At 57.9% G+C, this 6,151-nt stretch overlaps 1 pseudogene; it reads right to left on the reverse strand.

The window, feature by feature from the left end:
* Positions 1-310: 310 nt before the first annotated feature.
* On the reverse strand, positions 311-5,870 carry LOC123067865 (uncharacterized; annotated as a pseudogene).
* Positions 5,871-6,151: the final 281 nt, after the last annotated feature.

Genomic DNA, 6,151 nt, shown 5'->3' on the forward strand with positions numbered 1-6,151 from the left:
CGTTAACATAAAGCAAAGCCAAATCCGTCAGCTCAAAGGCAAATGTTTCCAAAGCAGAGCAAAATGACATCTTTATTTTAGCATCAACGCACACAGTAGTCACTTCAGCCCGAAAGGTTATGAAGACAAGCATAGATTTCATGCAACCACATTACAACCAGAGCTTTTGATAATAACTTCTATACATCAATGCAAAGCAAAGCAAAGAGGAGGCCAGTAGGCTCATACTTGGTCCAATTCATAGATGGTGCAACTCATGAGGATATGACAGCTCATAGGCAGAAAAAAGCACCATCTCACTCAACAGCCATCAGATCAAAGGCAAGGCACTACCAGCATAACTTTTTACAGCCGGGAAGAAGGTATGCTGGACAAGACTTTGTTTGAGCCGATATTCATATATCCGAAGGTCTCTATGACCACAATCGAAACTTTCGATGACCAGCCCCCGCGGCGCTCCCGTGCGAGCGATTCGGGCGGACCACCAAACCCTAGCGCCGCCACCAAAAATTTTGCCTCCACCCTCTCCGCCGCCGCTGGAGGACGCCGGCGGGCGATGCCGCGCCGCTGATGGCGGCGGCGGGGATCCTTGCCCGCGACTACGGGCGGCACTCGGGCACGGCGGGTGCTACTCGGCGGTCATGTGCGTCGGCCCGCGAACTGCAGCCCAGATCCGCCGGCTTCCGCTTCCTCGCCAGCGTCCTGAGGCTCGGCGTGCGGGCGCCGTGCTGCGAGCTGGTGGTGGAGTGCCTCCTGCGCGCGCGCACAAGCTCTCGGATGCTGCTCTTCGCGGTCTACCCCATGGCTTCCCCTGCTCTGCTTCGCTCCTATGGCGCTCTGAAGCAACCGGTGGACGCAGCGCCGTGTTGATCCGGTGGGCGTCCAGGTCGTGAGGCCGTGCCATCCGCGCACGGATCCGTGCTGGCACGCGGGGTTGTCTCTGGGTTGCATCCCGGCGGAGCCGCCGTCCCGTGCGGTGGTCGGCTGGACGGGGTGGTGGCTGCGCCGAGGAGCTGGTGGTGGTGCGGTGCGGTGCGCCTGATCCCAGATGCGCTGGGGCAGGCTGGATCCTCTCGAATCTGCCCTCGGGCGTGGCGTCGAGTCAGGGGAGCTGCAGGGCGAGGTTGGACTGGAGCGGCCGGCGCGTCGGCTCCACATCTGACAGTGGTCGCAGTTTGCCGAGGTTCCCGTCCTCGATCTGGCCATCTTCGAGGAGGTCGGTCATGGGATGCTGCTCAGCGGCTTGGTTGGCGCTATCGGCAGTGTTGGTGGATGTGTGGCTTGCTTCTGGCTTGGGGCTGCCGGTCGTGATGGCGGACGGCCCGGGGGCCGTCTCGTGTCCTGTGCGGCGGTGCTCTGGGAGAAATCCCTGCTCACCCCTTGGGTGAACTGACCACGACAACGCCAACCCGGCGTCGTATACCTTCCTAGAGGCGTGGTCTCCGAGCTCTTCCGCGTGGATCTACTTCGGCGTGGTTTAGGCCTCTTGCTGTAGGGATGTGCTCAAACTCCGGGTGAGAACTTTGCATTGACTATGTCGATGTCGGTGGCAGCGGTGTCTATGGACGTCGTCTTCCTCGTAGGAGGTGCCGCTGTGGAGCTCCAGCACCTACGGCACTTGCTTTGTGGTTTCCGGGTGAAAACCTGAGATCTGTCTCGCCAGATCGGATGATGGTGTTGTGTCTTCGACAACACTACCTCCTTGGAGGCGTCATCTTGGAGGCCCAACGACGGCTCCGGTTGCTGTGCGTGGTGGTGGGTGGTGCGGCCAGCTTAGGGCCGACGGTGGTGTGCTTCTTCTTCATGTGTTTCTCTTTGGCTGTCCTTCACGTGGTCTCCATCATGTTGTTGTGCATGCTCAAGACCCTCCCATGGTTGTCGTTGTGCTGCGGCGAGCTTCGAGACCTTGGTGTTGTCTTGGTTCACCTTTGCTCAAATGACGACACAATGATGCCTCCCCAACCTGCTAATCGTTTCGACCGCCTGTGGTGGATCTCCCAGTCAAGGTTCGTGTTAAGGTTTGGCACTCGTTGATTATGGTTGATCCTTAGTTGTGCCGTGGGGCTCGGTATGCACGCCGGTCCGGTGCATTAGGTTGTTTGCAGAGTCTTGGTATTGTAATCCCTCGACAGCACCCCACATCTACTTGTGTCTCTCGTGGTGTTGGTCTTTTTGCCTGCTAGCTAGGTTGATGTCATGCCTTCTCTGGGTGGCAATTTTTTCTCATCTTCTGTAACCTTGTTACCTATATGGTTTTCAGCCCGGTTTCCCTCATAAACGGGGTCAACTTGTTTAGGTTTTTGATCTGGTTTTCCTTATAAACTGGATTAGCCAAAGCTTAAGGGGTGACTCTTGGCTTTGGCAGCTTTTTGAGCAATATATTCAGGTGGGGATCCTCTCCCCCCGGTGACCGTTCAAAAAAAACAATCGAAACATTCAATCAATTTGCCATCACTGTCAACTTGAAGCAGCCACCCACCAAAATTGAGCAGCAAGAGCATGTCACCATCCCCTAAAAGAACACCAACACCCAAACCCCAGCTTTCACCATTGTCTCCAAACTTGTCCCTGATTTCACCAACCGGCAATTTGATTCGGTACTTTATGTCCCAAACCTTACTTTCGTAATCCTGCAACACCCATTATTGATGATTTTCATGGCATCATTATGGCAATCGATGTCGAGCGTGCCATCCATCTCAAACAGGCCAGGGTCACTGCCGCCAAGAACAAGTGGAGCATGCATGTGCCGGAACGACTCGGCGGTGGTGTTAAATACCAATATATGTTTTCTATGCTCAAGTAAGAACCAATGAAGGCTATCACGGATGAGGGCAAATATCTCTATGCACATCACTTTTACCATCTCCAGCCACCCAATGTACCTTGGTGGCTGGTCGGAACCAAGCGGAAGGACATATCATCCAGTTTGGCCTTGAGGAACCAAGAAGTTGGTCAGCAGCAGCCGGTACTCGCCGGTAGGTGGGTGTGCGTACATCCCCATGATGTTGAAGCCCCACGGTGGACACCTGAGGGAGGCATGCTCACGCGTGGCCGGGTTGTAAACGGCGAGGCGGCGGCCAGAATAAGACCTGGAGAGGAGGATGCCATCGCAAGAAGCCTCCAGAAAGAAGGGCTCATCATGCCGGGCGACAGTGTGGAGCTAGGCGGCACGATGGTCTAAGGCGAGGAAGTTATGGCATCCGTTGCTAGAGAAAACAGGTAAGGCGGGTTGGCGGGCGTGTTGGGCGAGGAGGAAGCGGCGGGCAGAGGTGGCACAACGCCAGCCGCAGCGGACGGCCCGGCAGCGAAGGAGGGATTTGGGGTCGAGGCGGACGAGAATCTCCCAGAGGACGATCTCATCCGGGAGGTCGGGGAGGAGGAGTCGCTCCTTCTGCCGCGGTCTCCTCCGCCATGGTTGCCGGCTGCGGCTATGAGTTGTGGTAGTAGGCGGCGGCGGCGTCGGAGCGTAGGTCTTTCGGCAGAACAGAAGAAATGGAAGTCTGACTTCATCTGGGCTGGGTTGGGCTCAGCCCAACTTTTGTTTGCACGGCCACTTTTGAGAACTGAGTGCCCACAAATCTAAAGAACAAAGACAAATATGAGTGGGCATGATTATCTTCTGAAAACTGAAACTGTCAGATATCGGGTTCCGGCAAAACCCTTAAGGTTTGAACTCTGGGGTGCGCACGAAGATCTTCCCCCTACCGATCCGCGTCCCAACGCCTCGCTGAGAATCTAAGCTACACGATGTACAACACAAGGGACACAAGGTTTATACTAGTTCGGGCCACCGTTGTGGTGTAATAACCTACTCTAGTTTGTGGCGTGGTGGATTGCCTCAGGGGCTGATGATGAACAGTACAGAGGAAGAACAGCCTCGCGAGAGGTGTTCTTGGGCTGGCGCGGTGCTCTCTGGATCCGATGAGAACTCAATGCCCTCTACTGTGGTGGCTATCTCTATATATAGAGGCCCTGGTCCTCTCCCCAAATATCGAGCAGGAAGGAAGCCAACAACGGCCACTTTGAAGGGGAACATCTAGTACAAGTTATCCTGACTAAAGTTGGTCTTCGACTGCCAAAGGCACTGGCGATGACGCCGTCTTGGGCTCCATGGTGACCTCCATCCTGCCGCTCTGCTGGCCTTGGTCTCGTTGCACTGATATGGTAACCTTTGCTTGATGCTTCAGTACTCTGCGCCTGCGCTTGCCCCCTTTGCACCAAAGAGGAAACGAGGACACTACGCAGGCTGGCGCCCGCTTGGTACCTGCCTGGTCTCGATCGTCATGGCTTGCGTCATGAGCACCTCGCGAGGTACTCCTGCCTTGATCTCTCCGCCTCCTTGCGAGCCTGCCTGGTGAGGCCGTCCCTGAGGAAGCCTTGCGTCGTCCACCCCGCGAGGCTTGGCCCCTCGCGAGGGTCTTGAGCTTGGATTGATGAAGATGGGCCATACTGGGCCACCCCTTGAGCCACGTCGCAGGCCGCAGGCAGGCAAGTCTGGGGACCCCCGTTCCCAGAACGCCGATAGTAGCCCGCGGGCCCAAGGCGTGCTCGGACTTGGCTTAGCAGCAAAGTGAAAGGGCAAGTGCGGAGTGCCACAGCCCCCAACAGCCTGCGGCCTTGGTCGCCGGGTGGCGGTTGATTGGACATGAGCGTATTCGCTTCCCACGCTGCCTCGGCAACCGCATGTCTGACAAAAGGCTGGCCTAGGTTAGGCTTACCTTCATTGCTCTCATTCGCCTTGCTCCAGATCCCCTTTCTTGCTCTTGCCCCCTACTTCCGAAATCTCCAGATCCCCTTCATCCTTTCTCCTCCAGCGAGCAATGGCGCCCCGCAAGACCGCGGCCGAGGCTCCGCCGGCCTGGTACTCGCCGGCTCTGGACCCCCCCAACATGACTGAGAAGAATCTCGCCCTCACGCGCCTGATGACGGCGGCGCAAGGCAGCGAGATGGGGGAGACTGCGCTCCGAGCCGGTTCCGCCCAGCTAGAGGACAAGGGGAGCACCTACTATCCCTTCTTCATGAGCGCCATCATCGCCGGTCTGGTGCCTCCTTTCTCCGAGTTCTTCTATGCCGTCCTCCGCCATTATAAGCTGCAGGCTCTGCATCTCCATCCCAACTCTGTTCTCCTTCTGTCGATTTTTGCCTACTACTGCGAGGCGCACGTCGGGATAATGCCTTCCGTGGCCTTGCTGCGCCACTTTTTCTCCCTTAGAGTTACCGGCGCCAATACCTCGGCGTGTGCAGGCTTCATTGCATACTCCAAAGCCAACGCGAGCTCGAAGGCCGGAAGAGGGCCGATGGCTTCCGGAGCAAGTGGGTCATGTTGGATGCCGGATGCATCAACTCTCGGCTGGCGCTACCCACGGGGCAGCCCCAGGCCGACGAGGCGTGGTCCCGTGCGAAGCTTGACGACCAGTGGGCGAAGCTGGTGCTGGAGAAGATGAACGCCGAACTGAGGCCGAGCAACATGAAGGCGGTGAAGCTGACCGGGGCCACGCTCCTGAGGGAGTTCCTGGCGCATTGGGTGGCTCCACTTCAGGCGAACCGTTGTGGAGGCTTGGGGATGCGGACGCCGATCTCCGCCTGAACTCGGAGGCCCTGGCTGATGAAGATCTATCCGCAGCTCTCCGCTTCCTGGTTGGAGAGGATGTGGAAGGTCTGGAGGGCGCTCCTGTCCCTTTGTTCCTTCGCGACGACTGGGAGCGGGTGCTGGACGCCGTGCCCACCTTTGGCGGGAGCGGTCTGGTATCGGGGGTGCCTCCTGAGGTCCAGGTGGCGGCGGCGACGGTGGAGTTGTCCTCCGATGATTCCGGCGGTGGAGAGGAGGAAGACGAGGAAGAGGGGGAGCGTGACTGGAAGACGACCATTGAGGAGACGAGGGAGACTTCCCCCTGGCGCAGGGCCAATGTCCTCCGCTCCATGCAAAACGATGACGAGGCCGACACCAGGGGAGGGGGAGAGGACTCACCCATCATCCCAAGAAGGACAGGTCGGGGCTGATCTCCCAAGAGTCTACTCCGGCTCCGGTATTGCCCGATGCCAGCTCCAGCCCTTCTGGTGCACCCTCCTCTGCTGTCGGACCTCCCGAGGTTGTGCCCCGCAAGAGGCTCCAACGGCCTCCGGAGCTCGCTGTGACTAACCAGTAAGT

This window comes from Triticum aestivum, chromosome 3B, assembly GCF_018294505.1.
Source record: "Triticum aestivum cultivar Chinese Spring chromosome 3B, IWGSC CS RefSeq v2.1, whole genome shotgun sequence".
NCBI lineage: Eukaryota > Viridiplantae > Streptophyta > Magnoliopsida > Poales > Poaceae > Triticum > Triticum aestivum.